Here is a 21389-nt window from a genome sequence, read left to right as displayed (position 1 = left end):
GGTTCATTCAGCAGAGTCTTCCAGCCTTGCTTCCCTTAACAAAGGAGCTTTCTTCCCCGTCTCCCCCACCTTCTCAAGGATGAGCAAAGCAGCATTTAAGAGCTGTTTTTCTTCTCTGCTCCTGTCTCTTAACCCTTGGCGTCTTTCTCACTTTTATTTTTTTAATTTAATTCAAGAGAAAGGAAGCAACAGAAACCAGATCAATTTCCAGACTGGCTGTGTTTACATCGTCGTGGGACAGCAGGCCCCTGCTTGTCTCTGTGGACAGAGGTGACGGGGCGAGGCACACGTGCCTGCTAAGGATTTTTGCTGAGGAAGGAGGGGAGGGAGGAGAAGGTGGGAGGGTCACGAAGCTCAAGGTGTTACCCAGGAAAGAGGAGAGGAGACACTTTCTCCTGATAACCAGGAAAACAGAGAAACAAACTTCGAAGCAGAAAGTAACCTCCAAGGCCTGAATACAAAATACCCACTTTAGAGTGAGTGAGTGGGGCCAGACCCTAAGGCCCTCCCAGTACCTGACCCAGCTGTTTTGAAGACTTCAGAATCTCAAAGCTTGAGTGACAACTGCTTTGAAATCTTTGTGTGGTGATGGGAAAGGGCAGGTTGGAAGGGGAGTTTTTGTTTTCTACCTCTTATTTTGGTGATGAAGATGGATTTTATTTAAATTGTGGAAAAGGTTTTCTTACCCCTGTTAGATTTTCCCAGGGCACCTGGAATATCAGAAACCTGATGAGTTTTGACAAGAGCTTCTCTCCAGTGGAGGATGAGATTGCAATATTTAAGGAGCATTTCAGAATTAAATGGGGTAACAAGATAGAGGGGTGAGGAAAGGCTGCCTTAGATCTTACCTTATTGCCACTGTCTGGGATTATGGTTATAGCCTCTTAACTGGACCTCCAGCCACTGACCTTTCCTCTCCTCTGCCTACTCCATGAACCCATTTTTCACGTTGTCCCATTGGATCTGCCTACAGCAAATCTTGGGCTTCCCCAGTGGTGGCTCAGCGGTAAAGAATCAGCCAGCAATGCAGGAGATGGAGGAGTCATGAGTTCCATCCCTGGGTCAGGAAGATCCCCTGGAGGAGAGCATGGCAACCCACTCCACTATTCTTGTCTGGATAGTGGGTAGAGGAGCCTGATGGGCTACATACCATGGGGTCGCAAAGAGTCTAAAGCAACTGAGCATGCACACACAATGGGAATCTGCTTATGTCATTTTATTGGTTAAAATGCTCCTTTATCTCCTTATTTCACACTGAATGAAATAACATTTAGTGTGATAAAAATCATTGAATACTCACCACACGCAAGGCAGTGTTCTAAGCACTTTCTGTTATGTTATTTAACTTACCTCTCAGGAAATGCTGTTCCAGCCCCACTGTATAGGTGAGCTAATCAAACACTGGTATGTGTAATACACTACCACATACCCAGTGGTTTAAACTACACAAATTCATTACCCTCCCTTCTAGAGGACAGAAGTCCAAAATCAGTTTTAAAATCAAAACATCAGGAGCAGAGTGTTTTTTCCAGAGGTGCTGCTTTTTCTCGCCTCTTTGGCCTTGTAGAGGCTGCTGGTGTTCCTGGCCTCCTGGCCTTATCGCTTGACCAATGTTTCCATCATCACCTTTCCTTCTCTCTTTTCTGACTTCCTGCTCCCCCTTCTAAGGACCCTTGTGATTACATTGGGCACTCCTGGATAATCCGGGATAATCTCCCATCTCAAGATCCTTAACTTAAGCACATCTGCAAAGTCCCTTTTGCCGGGTAAGATAACATAGTCACAGGACAAGGATATAAAGTAGGGATGTCTTTAGGGAGCCGCTATTCCGCCTACACCTCTCAGGCTCCTATGTCAAGAAGCAGTGGAACCAAGGTTTGAATTCAGGCTCTGCAAGCCCTCGAAGAAGTTATTCCTCCCTCCCAGCGTATTGTTTCATGTTTAACCTAGAACATCTGTCTTGTATGCCCTAGCCCCTCATGTGGCTCATTGCCACTTAACTTGGGACCCAGTTCATGGTGACCTCTATTGGAAAGGCTTCTTGCCTACTTTTCTACCCCTGGACCCTCAGCTGGACTAGATGTCCCTCTCCTCTGTTCCCACATACCGGAGCTCACTACTAAACTATCACTTGTAACTCTGATGGGAGCTGGCTTCTGCGGAGCACATGGAGGTCAGGCAAACCTGTTGGTTGGTTGGTTGATTGGCAGTGAACCCATCTTGAATCTTGCCTCCTCCACATCCTCCAACTTTCTATTTCTGATTTCTGTAGCCAACAATGATAGGAGGTGAAACTTGTTTTCCTCCTTCTAGTTTATATATGAATTAAAACCAGCACCACCTTAAACTGTCAGACATTTATACCTTTATGCATTTATACCATTTATGCTTTTATGCATTATGCTGTAGCTCAGTAGCCCTTTGGGAAGTTAACTCATCAATTGCTAATGGCAGAACGTCAGAGAAGGATAAATAGAAAAATACGGACAAATCAACCCAGACTCTTCATCTGAACCATTCTCTTAATTCTTGAAATTCCATAGAACTTTCTCATTTGGCTCATATGCCATCCACCTGTGGTTCAGTTGGTGAAGCATGTAGGGGGAGGGTGGCCTTGAACAACTCAGGCATGCAGCAGTCTCTAAAAATGGGTTTTTCATGAGGATGAATAAAGAGAAAGATACATGGGGGGGTGGGGAGGTGCAGGAATTTGAGGAGTTTCACATCCTGTGCAATAAAAGGAATTATCCATCCACCAGCCACTGAGGTTTTAGAGAAGTTAAGTAGCTGTCCCGAGGATGCAAAGTGATGACCAATCCTGGATTCAAAGCCAGCTTGTCTGTGAATCAGAAGTTGGTTGGTTTTCTCTGAATTGTGTTAGCATCATATTTGAGGGCCACAGTCACTTACTTGAAACCTCAAGGGACTAAGAAGCTTTGAATTTAGAAGTTTTGAGATTTTAGAAGCTTAAATACATTAATAGTTCTGCAGCAAAACATATTAATATTTTCACAAAATGGGTCTAGAAGCCTCAGATTAGCCTTTCATCATCAGGCATGGTTGTACCACTAAACTGGGATTTTCAGAGTTTCGGGGGATTTGGGAGTTGCAGATAAAGGATTGTAGAGCGGAGCATCAAAGGAAATAAATGTATGTACATAATAACAAACGTCTGTTGAACAGTGAATATTTGCCACACATTCTGCAAAGCTCTGGGCATGCATAACTCTCACAGAAACCTTGCAAGGTAAGTATTATTACTATCTGCATGCTCAAAATCAGAGAACAGGCATGGGTGGGCTAAGTAATCTTCCTAAAATCACTTTAGTCCATCCATCCATTCATTCAGTCTCCATTTTAATTAATAACTTACAGTTAAATTTTTCGAGAATAACCTTCTCTTATTGAATAGTGAAATATTTCCAGAATGACTGGCTGGACACTGGGCTTTGATCTACAAGTCCATGTTTTGTAACTTTATATTTGTGTTCACTTTGTATTATCTGTCTTGCTTTAGTAGCAACCAATTCACACAAAACAGGTAGGTCTCCCCCTTTGAACATGGTTACAGGTTTTGGGACTTCCCTTGTGGCTCTGATGGTAAAGCGTCTGCCTACAATGCAGGAGACCCAGGTTCAAACCCTGGGTCAGGAAGGTCTCCTGGAGAAGGAAATGGCAACCCACTCCAGTATTCTTGTCTGGAAAATCCCATGGATGGAGGAGCCTGATAGGCTACAGTCCATGGGGTCGCAAAAAGTCGGACACGATTGAGGGACTTCACTTTCACTTTCACAGGTCTTGGGAAGTTCAAGAGAAAACTGATTCCACATATTCATTTGCTGCTTGTTGGATATCTGCAAAGTACTGGCACTTTCCCGGAATTAGATCTACTTCCAATAAAGCAGAAGAGTGTGAACTTCTACTAAATCAGTGTTGTCAAATTAAAGTTGGACGATTAAGGAATTTCCTTAGTAATGAGGCTCTACGAGTGGATGATGAGCTTGGCCATGAACAGTGTGTTCTCCCTTCCATGTAACTCAATTTCCTCTGGAATGATAACCTTTGCCTTCCCTAAAGTAAGCTAATAAAACTCACAGGAGTGGTTTCCTTCTACTGTGCCTACTAGTTTTTAGATTAGACTTCCAATATTCTCAAGGATTTATCAGAAAAGCATCACCGTCCTAATAATTCTTGACATAGAAATTCTTGAACTCCACACAAACACTCAGAATTCTGAAAAAACAATGTGTTTGTTTCATCTTTCACTTTTTCCCTTTTCGAACTTGAAACTATTGTGCAAAACAGAAGTAACCTTAGCTACCATGCATTTGTTTTGTGATTAACTGAATTTTATTACTTCAGGAAATTATAAAATTGTTTTTCCATAAATGTGTTCTTTAAAAACTTGTTTCAATCTTAAGTGATTTTATTATGCCTAGGAAATGAAAATATCCTGATAATAAAGTCTAGTGGGGGAAAAGGTTGTCTATTAAAAAATTCAGTACAGGCAACTTTGAACAAATTTATTCTTAAAAATAATAAGTGCCTTATGCTGGGGTGATTTGCCCTTCAATGTGGTCTGCTATTTAGTACTTTCCTAACAAAGCTCCCCCTGGTGTTTAACAAAGTCCAGTTTTCCCCAATTATTTTTGGACTCCAAGTGCTTCTAATTATCTTTAAGAGCTATCCATTGATGCCTCACAGATTATTACCAAAGCTAGAACATGTGGCCAAATTTTGAAAAGTGCTGAGTAGATAGTAATTCCTCAACAGATGCTTGTTGAATGGACTGGGATAATCTTACCAAGCTCACAAGATAAACCAGACAACCAAGGCAAAAACGCAGCGGTTCTAAGCTTTCATCTCCTGGTTATGTGACCTTGGTCAAATTGCATCACTTCTTTATTCAACAAAATTCATTGATTGTTAATCCATGCACGGTACCATCGCCCTGCCCTTCTCAGTGCAGGGACACAATAATGGGGAAACAGGTGTGGTTCTTGCCTTCACAGACTATTTTAAATGGAGAATCTCAACTTGCTGTGTAACAGAATCACCCAGGGGAGATGCAAATTATCAGACCCCCCACCCTGGACCTACTGGGGGTTAGAAGGCAAGAAGGGGAGATAGGAAGGTGATAGCTAAAGAGTACAAGATTTCTATTTAGTCTAAAACTGACTCACAGACATAGAAAACATGCTTATGATTGCCAAAGAGGAAGGAGGGAGGGATAAATTAGGAGTTTGGGATTCACATATACACACTGCTATATATAAAAATAGATAACAAGCAAGGACCTACTCTATAGCACAGGGAACTATACTCAATATTTTGTTATAATCTATAAGGGAAAAGAACCTGAAAAAGAAAAAAATATATTTATATTTATTTTTATTATATATATATATTTATAAATATGTTTTTTTTTTTCAGATTCTTTTCCCTTATAGTGAAAGAGAAAGGCGCTCAGTCGTGTCCGACTCTTTGTGACCCCATGGACTTTAGTCCATGGAATTCTCCAGGCCAGAATACTGGAATGGGTAGCCTTTCCCTTCTCCAGGGGATCTCCTGCATTGCAGGCAGACTCTTTACCAACTGAGCTATCAGGGAAGATCTTTTTTCCTTATAGGTTATAACCTATAAGTAATAGGTTATAATATTTTCTTATAGGTTGTATGTATTTCAGGTATATATATAACTGAATCACTGTACTATATAGCTGAAACTAACACAATATTGTAAATCAACTATAGTTCAGTAAAAAAGAAATGTTATCTTACCTTAGGGACTCCATCGAGTCCATTATGATCACATTCTCATACTTTCTCAGAAGTGTCATTATTCTGACTTTTATGATAATAATTTTTGTTTTTTATTCTTTTATTTTGTATTTTGTAATTGTCATGCAGTAAAATGGATGCTTCTACTGTTAAAAAATAATTAAATAAATGAAATTGACTATGGTAATCGTTGCACATATCTGTGACTATACTAAAAACTGATGAGCTGTGTGTGTTAAGTGGGTGAACTGGATGATATGTGAATTATATTTCAAAGTTGCTTTTTTTTAAAAAAAAAAGGCACGCACATTGTATAAGCAGATTGTTGAAAGATAGATGATGGTTAACCAGGCAGAAAGTGGGAGTACAGAGAGAAAGGAAAGAGGAGAAAAGAAAGAGTGTTCCAGGCAGATGGGACTGTGAGAATGAAGTGCTGAACAAGAGGCATCTAAGAAAATAGAAGAATTTCCATAAGTAGTCTCTTTGAGGGAGAGAAGGGCCAGGCCACAGGGAGCTTTGTTCTCCCTGTTTTGTTCCCTCCAGGCCAGGGGCTCCCAAATTATGTTCCTTGGTTTGGAATCAACCAGAAGTAACTTGATCAGAGCATCACCTGAGAGCTGACTAGAGATGCAGATTCCTCACACTAGCCCAGGATGCCCCACAGCAGACCTACTGAATCAGAACCCTGGGACCCAGTTACCTGGGTATTAACAAGCCCTCCAGCTGATGGCCCTGAAGTTTGAGAACCTCTTCTCTTGAATTCTTACAAATCCAGCTTCCACCCAGCAGAAGCCAGTGTTTTTTAACAGTATAAATGTAGTTATGGTACCCCTTTGCTTGAAATCCTCCAACCTTCCCCCGTGTGCTGGCTTAGTAAGCAGGGGGCTGACCCAGTTGGGTGTGTACTTTCGAAGGCCCCTCTGGCAACGCGCTTCACTATTCTTGCCTGAGAAATCCCAAGGACAGTGGTGCCTGGCAGGCTATAGTCCATGGGGCTGCAAAAGAGTCGGACACAACTTAGCAACTGAACAGCAAACAAAAGTGGCTGCTCCGTGGAGAACAGATTAAGGAGTAAGAATGAACATCTGGCGACAGACGAGGAGGCTACTACAATAATCTAGGTAAACGCAATGGGGAGCTGGGCTTTCCCAGCAGCCTTAAGGAAGGAAAAAGCACATCTACTTGAGAGAGGCGTAAATAGAATCAACAGGATTGGATTTTTGTCTCCAGGTGGCTTCCTGAATCTTTTTTATTTTTCATTTTTAAATTGTGGTATAATGTACATAACATGGGCTTCCCAGGTGGCTCAGGGGTAAATAACTTGCTTGCTAATTCGGGAGACATAAGAGATGCCGGTTTGATTCCTGGGCCGGGAAGAGCCCCTGGAGGAGGGCATGGCAATCCACTCCAGTATTCTTGCCTGGAGAATCCCCCGGCCAGAGAAGCCTGACGGGCTATAGTCCATGGGGTCGCAAAGAGTTGGACATGACGAAATGACTTAGCACACACGCACGCATACATAACATAAAATTTACCACTAACCATTTTAAGTGTGTAGTTCTGTGGCATTAAGTACATTCACATTGCTGTCAGATCATCACTGCTGTCCATCTCCAGAACTTTATCATCACCAGATAGAAACTCCACATCCATGGAACAAGTTCCCATTGCCCCCTTCCTCAGCTCCTGATTACCTCTATTTGACTTTCTGTCTCTATGAATTTCTCTGTCCTGGATAACTCCTATCAGTGGATTCAGGCAGTATTTGTCCTTTGTGTTTCTGGTTGGTTTGTTTCACTTAACATATTTAAGGTTCATCCAAACTGTAGCATGTGCCAGAATTTCCTAATTATGGATGAATAATATTCCGTGGTATGTTTACACCACCATGCTATTTATCCATCCCTCTGTGGATGAATACTTGACTTGCTTCGATCTTTCAGATATTGTGAATGATGCTCCAATGAACCTTGGCATAATAATATCTATTTGAGTCCCTTCTTTCCATTTGTTTTGGTATCTACCCAGAAGTGGAATTGCTGGGTCCTGTGATTATTCTGTGTTTAACTCTTTGAAGACCTGCAAACTTGTTTTCCACAGTGGTGGCACCATTTCACATTCCCATTAGCACTGTATAAATGCTCTAATATCGCCACACCACAGTAAGATTTGTTATTTTGCTTTTTGATAATAGTCACCATAATGGGTGTAAGGTTTCACTGTAGTTTTGGTTTGTGTTTTCCTAATGGCTAGTAATGTTGAGCATCTTTTCTTTGCTCATTGGCTATTTCTGTATCTTCTTTAGGGTCTTTTTGAGTCCTTTGCCTATTTTTTTTTAGAGATTTTTTGGTGTGGATTTTTTTTTTTTAAATCCTTATTGACTTTGTTACAACACTGCTTCTGTTTTACATTTTGGTTTTTTGGTTCCAAGGCAGGTGGGATCTCAGCTCCTGACTAGGAGCTGAACCCGAACTCCCTGTATTGGAAAGTCCTGGACCACCAAGGAATTCCCTCTTTGCCCATTTTTTTTTTCTCCCCCCCCCCCCCCCGCCCCCACACACCCCTCGGCCGGCGAGTGGGTGTGCGGAGCGGGGGCCCCCCGCGGGTTCTCTTTGCCCATTTTTTAACTGAGTTATTTGCAAGCTTTTTTCTTTTACTTTTCTGTTGTGAATGTTATTTATAGACATTATTCTGATGTCCATCCCTTATCAGATACATGATTTGAAAATATTTCCTCCCGTCCTCTGGGTGGTCTTTTCCTTCCCTTGAGAGCATCCTTTGACGCACAATTGCGCTCTGAGTGCCAGCGGCACCTCAGGACCTAGGGAAGCACTAGGAATTCAGCAGGAAGAAGACAGGATGAGCAGAGAGGGCGGTGGATGAAGGCACTGAGAAAGTCACCCATTAAGACCCTAGCCTGCTTCCCAGGCTGACATCTCGAAGCATAATCCTACTTGGTATGTCAGAAGCAGAGTATCATCTTTGTCTTTCTGTTAATTCTGTAACATCTTCCAATTTCCCCAAAGCAAAAAGATGCCTTGGGTAAGGCGAAGCCCAGATTTTTGTTAGTTTTTGAGAAGGCAAATAAAGATCCCACTGCAGGCGCCACAGAATATGCGAGACCCCAGAGAGACCTGCACAGCTGATGGACCCTGGAGCTTAGATCTCGTTAGCTTCGAGATCAGTTCAACTCTGGGCTTCTGAGCCACTTGGGAACTTTTCTGAGGACAAAAATCAAGGCTACTCGCCAGTATTGCTCAGAGGAGCTATAGAAGAGGAGGGATTGGTTTGGAAGGAACGTGGGAGCAGGTCTTCCCCGATCAGTTGAGTCATCTCCCTGGAGGGGGCCAACCCCACTCTTTGTGATCACAGACTGAATGGTTAAGCTCTCCGGGTTATAGGAACAAAAAGCTGAGGGAGGTAGGGGACAATGCTCATTACACTGCCATTTTTTCTGGTTCTAAGAGGAGGGATTTTTCCATAAACGGTCTTCTCCCATCACCCATTCATCCTCAGGGGAGGAGCAGTCACTCATCAGATCGGTGACTCTAGAAGTCATCCCTTTGCCTTTTTCTTTGGGAAACCGAGTTCCTGCAGAAAGCTCTCTCCTTTTTAGAGATGATTCAAGGTCAAGCTCTACATCTCCAAGTGATGCTTCACTGCTGAGGGAAAATGTGCAACTGAGGAAGATTTAATTAACCACGCCAGAAGAAAGACTGGATTACCTTTCTGTTCTTGCTACACAAAATATTAGAAAACATTGTTGTGGGGAGACAACAAAGAGTAGGCAGCAAAAAAAAAAAAAAATGTATATATATAGGATCAAGTAATTGATTAAAAATAATGTTAATGTTGGTTTCTGGATTTGTGATATTTGAAGTACCTGTAAGGTTTTTATAATTGCAATTTGTTATTATTTCTTTTCTCATTCTAAATAGGTATATACTTTCACGTATAATTTCATATTCACAATTTTGTTCTTTTTCTTAAAAGAGTCACATATTATATAAGTATCAAAAAACCTAGAGTTTGAATCTAGAATCTCATAAAACCTAGATTCATTTCCTGTTCCCCTCTCCAATTAACTCCAAGATTCTGGGAAGCTAAAAACTCCTTTCCCTACTCTATTTCCCATCCTAAGTCATCAGTCAGGTCATTCAGTGTCATCTATTGGAGGCTCCATCATGAGCTCAAATGGTATCATAATGATTAAAAACATGCCAATAACACATTCCTCCTATCATAATGTCCACCATGGATCTGAAGTCTGAAGGTTAAAATCTCAAAGAAGTTGAAGTCTAAAATTTTTAAATTCAAGTTCAAAGGAATTAATCAAATATTTTTGCCCTTTCAAGTTAAGTCTGAAATTCAGATTCGTTAGGTTAATTTTAAAATAAATGACAGTCTTTCCCCAGTTTCTTCTACTCGGTTCCAGTTGGAGGGAATCTCGATGCCTTGGGTAGATGGACAGACTACCCAAGAAATGGTATGGCTATTCTGTAAAGAAAGTAGGGATGTCTTTAATGTTACTTCTTGAAAAGAAAGAGTGGAATTCTCCCCTACCCCCTAGGATAGTAAACAGAGTGTCATGGTAATTAATTTCTATTCCCTTCTCAGGCATCATATTGAGCAAGTAATCAGTTCCCTGATGAAAACTCCAAGCCTCAAGATTATGCCTCTGGTTGCTGGTATCTTCAAGGCAGTGGTTTTCAACTGGGAGTGATTTTTTTTTCCCCAGGTAGGGTTGCCAGATTTAGTGAATAAACATATAGGGTACCCCGTCAAATGTGAACTCCAGATAAACAACAAATAATTTGTCAGTATAAGTCAGTTGCAAATACTGCAGTATTTATCTGAAATTCACATTTCACTGGGCATTCTATATTTTATCTGGTAACCTGGTGGCTCCCAGGGGATGGTGCTGGCAACGTCTGCAGACATTTTTGGTTGTGACAACTCCTGGGATGGGTAGAGGCCAAGGATGCTGCTAAACATCCCACAGTGCCTGGGAAACTCTCCCACTGCAAAGAATCATCTGGTCCAAAAAGTCAGTGGCGCCAAGGCTGAGAAATCCTGCTCTAAGGCAAAGCCTTTTCCTTTCAGCTTCCCCAGCAAACAAAGCTCAAGACTCCTGCCTGACATCCTGTGCCGGGAGCCCGAGCACATTCGTTTATTTTTAACATCTCAGCATGACCCATTACCCACGTTCACAGCAGAGACTCAAGCATTCTTTCCTCTTCGCTTTCTTCTACGGCTCACAAGCAGACCAAGGACACACCAGCCAAGATAAGACAGCATTTATGTTCAGTCCAGGGGTGTGTGAGGGCCTGGCTGTGCCTTGATCCTCTCTTTGGGAAAGCCCCAGTGCAGAGCCAGCCTCACAAAGCAGCCCTGAGGAGCTGGGGGTGGGGGTGCAGGGGGCCTTGATCCATCTCATTCAGGCCAGACGTGCACCTTCCCGCCTCGGAGCCACGCAGCTGCACGTCTCCTGAAGAGACTCTTTCTTTCGGGGCCCAGGGATGGGGGTGGGAGGGAGCCGGCAGCAGAAGGTGGGGATGGTGTGATATGGCTGTTAATCAAACAGCTTTTAAAAGAGCGGGAGAGGAAGGAAGCACACGGGTGGGGGAGGTTCTGAACGGTTATGAGATGTGTATAAATTCACCGGAGGTTATCTGAGGATATTTATCCCGAGCCCTATTCACAGTTGTCCCTGAAATGAATACCAGAGCATTAGCATTCAGGGGTCATCACTCCTTCTGCAACAACCAGCCTCCATTCCCTTCCCTCCCCAGGGACCCGTGTGTCACACATGTTTGTGTATGTACAAAAGAATGAACACACACACTTAGCCATCCAAATTACAGACTTCCATGTCCCTAGGGGAAAAACTGCTGGTAGGTTCTTTTCCTTTCTTTGATTAACTTTTAACCTGAGAAATAGAAAAAACTTTTTTTTTAAAGCCACTAAGTGCTGACTCAAGGAGAGAGAACAGGGTTTTTTGAGAATTTAAAAATAAAACTCCATTCGGGTATTCATTAAGTCAAGCAAGATGAATCAGGCTTTTGGTTGTATAAAAACTTGGCTCTTTATGGAAAATCTGTCTTTGCAGTTCTCTGATTGCTGGAGAAAAGAATGCAAGAAATAAAACATAAGAAGAGGGGCCGGGTAAACAGTTTTATAAGCACCCGGTTTGGTTCCGATGTGGCCTAGCACGGTCTCAACAACAACAACATGGGGAGACTGAGGAGCTGGGGCTGGGTGGGAGGCAACGGCAACCTGACGTTCTCACTGGCCATTCATGCACTTTGGGTCCAGGAAAGCCAAATTTAATGTCTGTACATTCTCTCCAAATAAAATTTGGAGAGTCACTAAAAGTGACTTACTGTATTTCTTTCTGGAAAGGATTACAAACTGAATTATTTATTTAATTGAAGTGTAGTTGATTTACAATATTGCATTAGTTTTAGATGTACAGCAAAAGGGATTCAGTTATATGTGGTATATACATATATATTTTTCATTATATGTTATAATAAGATGTTGAATATAGTTCCCTGTGCTACATAGTAAATCCTTGCTGCTGATCTATTTTATATATGGTAGTTTGTGTCTGGAATCCTATACTCCCAATTTATCCCACCCCCTCCCCTTTCCCCTCTGGTAACCAGAAGTTTGTTTTCTATGTCTGTGAGTCTGTTTCTGTTTGTATATGGATTCGTTTGTATTATTTTTCGATCCCACATACAAGTGGTAGTGTATAATATTTGTCTTTGTCTGATTTACTTCACCGAGTATAATATTCTCTAGGTCCATCCGTGTTCTGCAAATGGCAATGTTATATTCTTTTTTATGAATGAGTAATATTCCATTAAACTAAATTATTAGTTTAAAAACTGGCCTTTTCATCCATTATAAAAGTAGTAGCGATATCCAAGGGGAGAAACTCCAAAATACAAAAAAAGTAAAAAGGAGAGAAAATAATTGAATCAAATTAGACCCATAATTGAATACTTACAGAGATGACCCTCGCTTTTGACCTATTTCTTTCCAGGTTTCACTCTAAGTTTAGATTTTGGCTTAAAATCTTGTGATAATGATTCTTTAAATCCAAGGTTATAGCTCAAGTTCAAGAAATAGAAACTATAATTTAAGGAGCATTTACTATTTGCTAGTCACTTGGCTAAGCACTTTATGTACTTAATTCCACTTAATGGTCAAAAACCTGGTAAAGAAGATAACTGTTGTTACTTACTGTTTTATGGATGAGAAACTGAGTCTGTTACTCACCACATAGTTATTAAGCAGCCGAACAAGGTATATCCTACTTTTTCCATTTAACATTGAGCATGATCTTTTCCATATTAAAACTCTACTTAAAATTTCTTTTTCATTGCTGTCCAGTATTATGAGTTGCTATATCCCAATTTACGAAGCATTCACCTACCATTGGACATTTGGGTTATGTCCAGTTTCTTGTGGTTATGGGTAATGTTGAACTTCTTTTGTTTGTGACTGTGGATAATGCAAGAGCTTTGAGCAAAGCTATTTTTGGATTTAGATGTTTTTAAGGAGAGACTTCCAAAAATGGAAATAGAACTACTAAAAATGTTTTGAAAGGAGCTCTTGCCTATAAGAGTCACCTTGATGTCCAAATGGGCTACTTAATTTCTCATCAGCAATGGAAATTACTATTGAAAAAATAGTTGATTTTTTACAGTACATTGTACATTTTATAGTTGACTTACAGTACATTATTTATATTGGATTTTGCTTTATAAGGAATCAGGTCAAAATTTTTTTTTTCATTCATTTCTTGGCCAAATATAAACCATTTTAATGAATTTTTAATCCAGTTATCTATTGGGGTTTTAATGCTTTTTTAACCAATTGCAATGAACAATTAGACAGCAAATATTTTGTCATTGGTCATAGTCTCAATATTGTCCTCAGATTGCTCTTTCCTTTAACATTTGAATACCTTTTTCATAACACTTGAAAATGTTTATTTAAACCACTGGGTGTTTTCCATTGTAACATCCTTCATGTAAAGTTTAGCTACTCACTTCTCTTTTCTCCAAGTAACCTGTTTTTAATATTTCTGAGAGGTTTCTCGGTAGTATTTATAAAAATGAAGTTTCAAAATAACACAGAGAGAAAAACAACATCATCCTATCTCAACCCCAGTGTTACTTGGACAATTAATTGCTGTAAACTTCACATCTCAAACCAGCCAGAACTGATTTGTACAAGCCAGCCCCAGGCATGCTCCGGGCTTCGCCATCCCCCTGGCAAGCCAGCCTGGATTTAATGGACGGGGCATTATGTGATGTCAAAAAGTCTCCATTACAGCTACTTTGAAAGTCTTCTACGCAGATCTATTTCCTTTGTTCCATCCTCAGAGGAGACAGAACAAGCAGGACATTGTTTCAGGCAAGGATTCCTCGTGGGTAGCACCAGCCCAGTTGTGCGGTGGGCTCTTGATAAATATTTCTGGGTTAAAGTTGATATTTAACATCACAAATCAGAACTGTTCTCAGGCTTCCTTTCTCCAAGTTAAATGAGCTAATAACTTTTTTTTTTTTAACCCCTTGTATCATCTTTGCGTCTCTTCCTTCCAGGAGCTCCCAGACCTCTTGAAGCATACTCTCCAAGCTGAGACAGACAAGTCTGTGTCTTTGGGTCACCCCTGCCCCACAGCTTTAGGGGTGGGCTGAGAGCCACTAGCACTTTCACTGGCAGTTTGGCTCACCTAGCGAGGTGGTGTAGATGGTCCTTAAGCACCTTTTCCTCCCTGTCACAGTTGCAGGCTGCATCAAAGATATAAGGCCAGAAGCAACAGGGCTGGCTGGGGACAGAGCTGAGCGCTCAGGTCCAAGAAAGCCAGGTATGATCAATCACTAACTGTGACGCACAGTTCAGTTTACTTCAGTCACTCAGTTGTGTCTGACTCTTTGCGACCCCATGGATGGCAGCACACCAGGCCTCCCTGTCCATCACCAACTCCCAGAGGTTACCCAAACTCATGTCATCGAGTCGGTGATGCCATCCAGCCATCTCATCCTCTGTCGTCCCTTCTCTTCCTGCCTTCAATCTTTCCCAGCATCAGGGTCTTTTCCAATGAGTCAGCTCTTCGAAACAGGTGGCCAAAGTGTTGGAGTTTCAGTTTCAACATCAGTCCTTCCAATGAACACTCAGGACTGACTTCCTTTAGGATGGACTGGCTGGATCTCCTTGTAGTCCAAGGGACTCTCAAGAGTCTTCTCCAACACCACAGTTCAAAAGCATCAATTCTTCGGTGCTCAGCTTTCTTTATAGTCCAACTCTCACATCCATACATGACTACTGGAAAAACCATAGCCTTGACTAGATGGACCTTTGTTGGCAAAGTAACGTCTCTGCTTTTTAATATGCTATCTAGGTTGGTCATAACTTTCCTTCCAAGGAGTAAGCATCTTTTCATTTCATGGCTGCAGTCACCAAATGCAGTGATTTTGGAGCCCCCAAAAATAAAGTCAGCCACTGTTTCCACTGTTTCCCCTCTATCTGCCATGAAGTGATGGGATCGGATGCCATGATCTTAGTTTTCTGAATGTTGAGCTTTAAGCCAACTTTTTTCACTCTCCTCTTTCATTTTCATCAAGAGGCTCTTTAGTTCTTCTTCACCTTCTGCCATAAGGATGGTGTCATCTGCATATCTGAAGTTATTGATATTTCTCCCAGCAATCTTGATTCTAGCTTGTGCTTCCTCCAGCCCAGCATTTCTCATGATGTACTCTGCATATAAGTTAAATAAGCAGGGTGACAATATACAGCCTTGACATACTCCTTTTCCTATTTGGAACCAGTCTGTTGTTCCATGTCCAGTTCTAACTGTTGTTTCCTGACCTGCATACAGATTTCTCAAGAGGTAAGTCAGGTGGTCTGGGATCCCCATCTCTTTAGGAATTTTCCAGTTTGTGGTGATCCACACAGTCAAAGGCTTTGGCATAGTCAATAAGGCAGAAATAGATGTTTTTCTGGAACTCTCTTGCTTTTTCAATGATCCAGCAGATGTTGGCAATTTGATCTCTGGTTCCTCTGCCTTTTCTAAAACCAGTTTGAACATCTGGAAGTTCACAGTTCACATATTGCTAAAGCCTGGCTTGGAGAATTTGGGGCATTACTCTACTAGTGTGTGAGATGAGTGCAATTGTGCGGTAGTTTGAGCATTCTTTGGCATTGCCTTTCTTAGGGATTGGAATGAAAACTGACCTTTTCCAGTCCTGTGGCCACTGCTGAGTTTTCCAAATTTGCTGGCATATTGAGTGCAGCACTTTCACTGCATTATCTTTTAGGATTTGAAATAGCTCAACTGGAATTCCATCACCTCCACTAGCTTTGTTCGTAGTGATGCTTCCTAAGGCGCACTTGACTTCACATTCCAGGATGTCTGGCTCACAAACTGGCATTAAATTGAAGTTTAGCCAGTTTCAACAATAACAGATTGTCATAAGTAGTGAAAATATTTGTCATGGATGCAAGATGTTATAACAAAGAGTGTCCTAATGACTCTATGTAACTCTCAAAATGATTAAAATATATTCTGAGACTGGCATGCATTCCCTGTCCTTAAAATATCCTCAAGAAAAAAAATCAGACTAATAAACATGATCATGTCATAAGCTTTGCTTCTGTGTCACTTTATATTTGAGTAGTCTGATGGGCTTCCCTGGTGGCTCAGATGATAAAGAACCCACCCGCAATGTGGGAGGCCTAGGCTTGATCACTGCATTGGGAAGATCCCCTGGAGGAAGGCATGGCAACCCACTCCAGTATTCTTGCCTGGAGACTCCCCATGGACAGAGGAGCTTGGCCACAGTTCTTGCAGTCACAAAGAGTCAGACGACTGAGCGACTAAGCACAGCACAGTCAGATGGTGGAGGTTATCACTCCTATTTTGCAATAAAAGAGCTACAGATTGGAAAAGAGAGGGGTCTTGACTGACATCCGTTGTTTTACTTCAAAATGGATGGTATGTGGTTTTGAATTTTAAATCATCAGAAGTTTCTCTTTCCAATGTCTGAAAACCTTTTTGTTGTTTAGTCGCTAAGTCAGGTGCAACTCTTCATGAGCCCATGGACTGTAGCCCGCCAGGCTCCTCTGTCCATGGAATTTCCCTGGCAAGAATACTGGAGTGGGTTTCCATTTCCTTCTCTAGGGATCTTCCAGACCCAGGCATCCAACCCACATCTCCAACATTGGCAAGCAGATTCTTTACCACTGAGCCACCTGGGAAGCCTGAACGAGCTTAGAAGCTGTGCAGAAATCTTGTTCACAGGTGAAAGGGATCCCCAACAAAAGCCAAGAAGAGATGAGTGCCTTCACTCTGGGGTTATGGCTGCTTATGAACAGAACAGTAAGATCCTATTTTTTAAAAGGTAACAAAGTGGAATCGGGAAAAAGATATGCAATATTTTCACCAGAAGATGGTCACAAGAAAACAGGAGAAAGCATGCAATCAGAGTTAATTAAACTTCTCACCTTTATTTTAAAAGTCTTGGAATCCTAAAACATAGGTAGTTATACATTTCTAAGTTTACTAATGACTCTTGTCAAACTTTACTCATATTTTGTGATAGTTATGGGCTCTGAAGATAGGCCAAAATTAATACTAGTAATAACATTGTAACCAGTACTATTATCACCAGCTTTCTGTGTACAAAGTGCCCTGACAAATTCTTTATGTGTTATTTCATTTTATGAAACATGTATTATTATTCCCACTTTACAAATGAAAAAAAAACAAGGCTCAGAGAAACTAAGTAACTTAACCAAGACCACATAGCCAATATGCCTGATGCCAAAGCTTAGACTCTTAACCTTTAATCAGAGCTATTTGAAGCCTGGATGAACCACTACCTACATAGCCTTAACTGAGTTTCTTAAACTTTCTGAGCCTTATTTTCCTCATATATAAAATGGATTTCTGTAGTGCCATCTGTTGTTTTTATCTGCCCAGCATCTAATTCTCCCTTGATAGCGTCTTCATTTTCTCCTGGTGGTCATCCTCCTCTATTCTTATTTAGTACATGTGACTCAGAGGGGCTGATCCACCTCTCTGGGCCATGGGAGGACACGTGACCTGAGTCTGCCCGATTACCCTCTTCCAGCCTCCTGGTCCCCGTGATTCACTCATCAGACTCCGTTTCCACCTGCTCTGGATCAAATAGCCATATACTTGCTTACTCTAGAAAAACTGCTTCATGCTGCTTCACAAATAACTCACAGTGAAGAGCTGAGAAAATCCATAGGTACCTGCGAGGACAGAAGGCAAGAGTGAACAAAGAAGTTAGTTTAGGCAGAAGCTTTTTCTACTGAGACTGAAGAATGAATCCATTTTCTTAGAGTCTCTCACTAAATCACAATTGCTTAATTATAGGGATCTCTGGAAATTCAAGGAAACCGAGTTTGAATTCACTTCTAGAGCTTTCCTTTGGCCTCTCAGAGGAATGTAAGAAGGGAAATTGGAAGACAGGCAATCTCTGGTGCTGAAACCCAGAAGAAGCAACTATCGATTTTGCCTGGCGACGCCTGAGGATTCCTTTTAGTGCTTTTAACCTTCCCTTGCTGAAAAGTCCTACAAAAAAGTACAGTATTCTTGCCAAATATATTTTAAGTTGACCCTACTAGTAAGAAAAAATACATAGAATATCAGCTACCCATATAGCTTTTAAGAAATGACTACTACGTAAAGCTAAAATTCCTTCTTTTATTGTCAATTTTAGTGAACTTGGATCTAAATCACCTCTTCCATCAATCCCTCAGAAGGTCATTTTTAGAACACGACTGTGAATATATTAAAAACATAGGGAGAGACATCACAAGTGACAGTTTTAGTGTCTGCGGTCAAGGCGCTGAACTGGATTTATTTAGAAGTCCTATCACAGCAAAGTAGCTGACCCTTCCCTGACTGGTACTCCCCTAAGCAAGCTTCGAAACAAACCATCTCAGCGCTTAATTCATCTCTCCTTTGACTGTTAAAGTGGCCTGGGTTAAGTGTAGCCTTCTTCTGATGAATGATATAGTGTTGGATTCTTTTTCTATTAAATTATACAGTCCCAGGTTTGACAGTGCCTCACCCCCTGACCTTGGGCCAGGCACTTAATCTCTACATCCAGGTGGCTGCTCTTAAAACGGAAGATGTTAACATTGACCTGAAGATTCAGGAAGGAATAACTTATTAATGATTGGAGAGCACCTAGATTGTATAAAACACTATAAAAATCCCTCTTGTGATAATAAATGAATAGCATAAGCGAAGCATGAAAGCCAGTTGCCAAAATGGAAATGAACCACTTAGGGGCCATTTTGGTATTCTGTGACATTTAAACAAAAGAAGATAGCTAGCCCTTTTCCACCACAAAGTTTTTGCCAAAGGGAAATTACATCAAAGTAATGGACACTTGTAAACTTTGCTTCTACTTATTTCCCCTTGGCTGTTCTGTAAAAATCTGGTGTGACCCAAAGCCTTTTTTCTGTGCCACACAGTCTGGGGTCTTCTCATTGCCTTTGCTTTTTTAGGTAGAATGCAAAGCTTTTATTCTTAAACATGTCAGAGCAGAAAATGCTAACAGGTTTGGAGCATACAAAGGTTTGTCTAGAAACTGTAGTGGAGCATGTGGAAGAAGAGATGGGTAGACAAGTGAAGAACTTGTCAAGCATCTTAGTGTTTTGATGTGTGGTAAACACTTGTGAAGTAAATTTGGAGAATTTCCTGTACTGGAATGTGAAGCATCTCTAGACCAAAAGAGGCCAGTTTAAGACAACACTTGAAAGAGATGGTATCCACTGTCAAAGGGCAACTACAGGATGGAGGCATGGCAGGCAGAGGCATCTTACACCAGACTTTGAAAACTGAAGAAGTGATACAAAGAACGAATCAGAAGGCCAAGTAGCAATGTGGAGGGGTCTCAGAAGAGAGATGTCCTCAAGCACAGACCTTCTCCACTCAACTTTTTCCTCCCCCTACTCAACAAGTGTGAACAGCCTTCCATTCGGCAGTAAACACTCATAAGTATGGAGAATTCAGACATCTAATTGAGGATGGATGGAGGCATGAAAGGAGAGCTATATCTTAAGATAAAGGTGGAAAGGAAAAGACACAATGGGGAAATTCTCTTTGCATGAGTGTGGTCACTCTTTTGATTTCTTTAGAAAGATAAAAGTTATTGCACCCACCAAATAATCAACAACACGTTGGATGTTTTAAACATGAAAAGAAAGGACAAGACTCTCGGGTATTAAGAATACAGGTATGAGCTCCTCCACAGCCCACCATCCAGCCCTGAAAGACTGTCCTCATTGCTCCAGACTGTCTGATGCAGCCTTGGTCTCACTACCTTGGATTCCTTACCGCAGAGCCTGCAAACACCTGCAACCCCATTTCCTGTCCACCACCACTCAGCTCAGCGCCTCCCGTCAATGTTACTTCTTCAGCCTGAGCTGCGTGCTTGGTTGCTGTAATAGACGCAGTCATATCCTGTGCAGACACACTGATCCGCTGCAGGGGGTGACAGCCACAAGCCACAGTGCTGTGTGCATGGATCCCTCTTAGGGCAGGATCACACTTGGTGTTAGCTACCCGCTCAGGACTCATACTGGAACCCAAAGAACCGGAGGGGCTGTGCAGAGGGCCTTGGTCTCTTGCCTTCCTCCAAGAAGGACCCAACATGTTGTTGGGAATGGCCATGTGGCGATGATGTTACCTTGGCATGGTGGTCTCGTGGAAACAAGTTGGAGCTGGGAAATAGAATAGAACCGAGTGGGGCTGGGCTTTTGCACAATTTCTGGATTGTGTTGTCTCTTGCAGTTTTGTGATCTTGATTCTTATTTTCTTCTTATTCTCCCTTAGAAAGTTCTAGCCTTCTCCTAGTGTGTCAAAATCTATCAATGAAAGACATCAAGCCTAGGGGTTTATGTCCAAGTTTATATTTGTATCAGAGGCTTAAAGAGGACAGTCCACCCCTGAGGGGCAGCATGACAGCCAGCAAAGCGAGTGGCCCCAAGAGGATGGGAAAAGTCAGGGTTGGGGGAGACTGTCTTTCCAGAAGTAAAGCTTGGCCTGTCTGCATTTTACTAAAGGAAGGAGGCAGTAACAACTTCCAGTATATGTGCTCCTAAACTCTTACATCTCCTACCTGGTTATGCCTGGAGACCCTCTGTAGATAGGGTGAGTTATTAATAAACTTTTTTGCTTCTTTATTTTTTTAATTGTTTTGTCCTGCTAGAGACCCATAAGCAGCATGGAAGAAAATGGATTTGCTTTGCCTTCATTTTGGTAAAGATAGCCAAGCTGTTATCCTCTCAGTTCTGGGCTGCTTTTCCTGTGAGGTTGCTCATTCTTTAATACATGTTAAAAGAATTAATAAATTGAGCATCTCCTATCAGGCACCAAGAGGGACTGGAAATATCACTGTGAGCACATCGAGACAAAAGTGTCATCTTCAGGGAAACTCACAGCCTGGTGGGCAGATAAAATTTAATCAAATGAACAGAGATACATTTGAAGTCTTCATTGGGATAACTGCTATGGTGCTTTAAGAGCCTACATCAGGACAAGGGATCTACTTA

The sequence above is a fragment of the Dama dama genome, chromosome 7 (assembly GCF_033118175.1).
Source record: "Dama dama isolate Ldn47 chromosome 7, ASM3311817v1, whole genome shotgun sequence".
In the NCBI taxonomy this organism is placed as follows: Eukaryota; Metazoa; Chordata; class Mammalia; order Artiodactyla; family Cervidae; genus Dama; species Dama dama.
Note: the sequence above shows the minus strand (reverse complement) of the source record.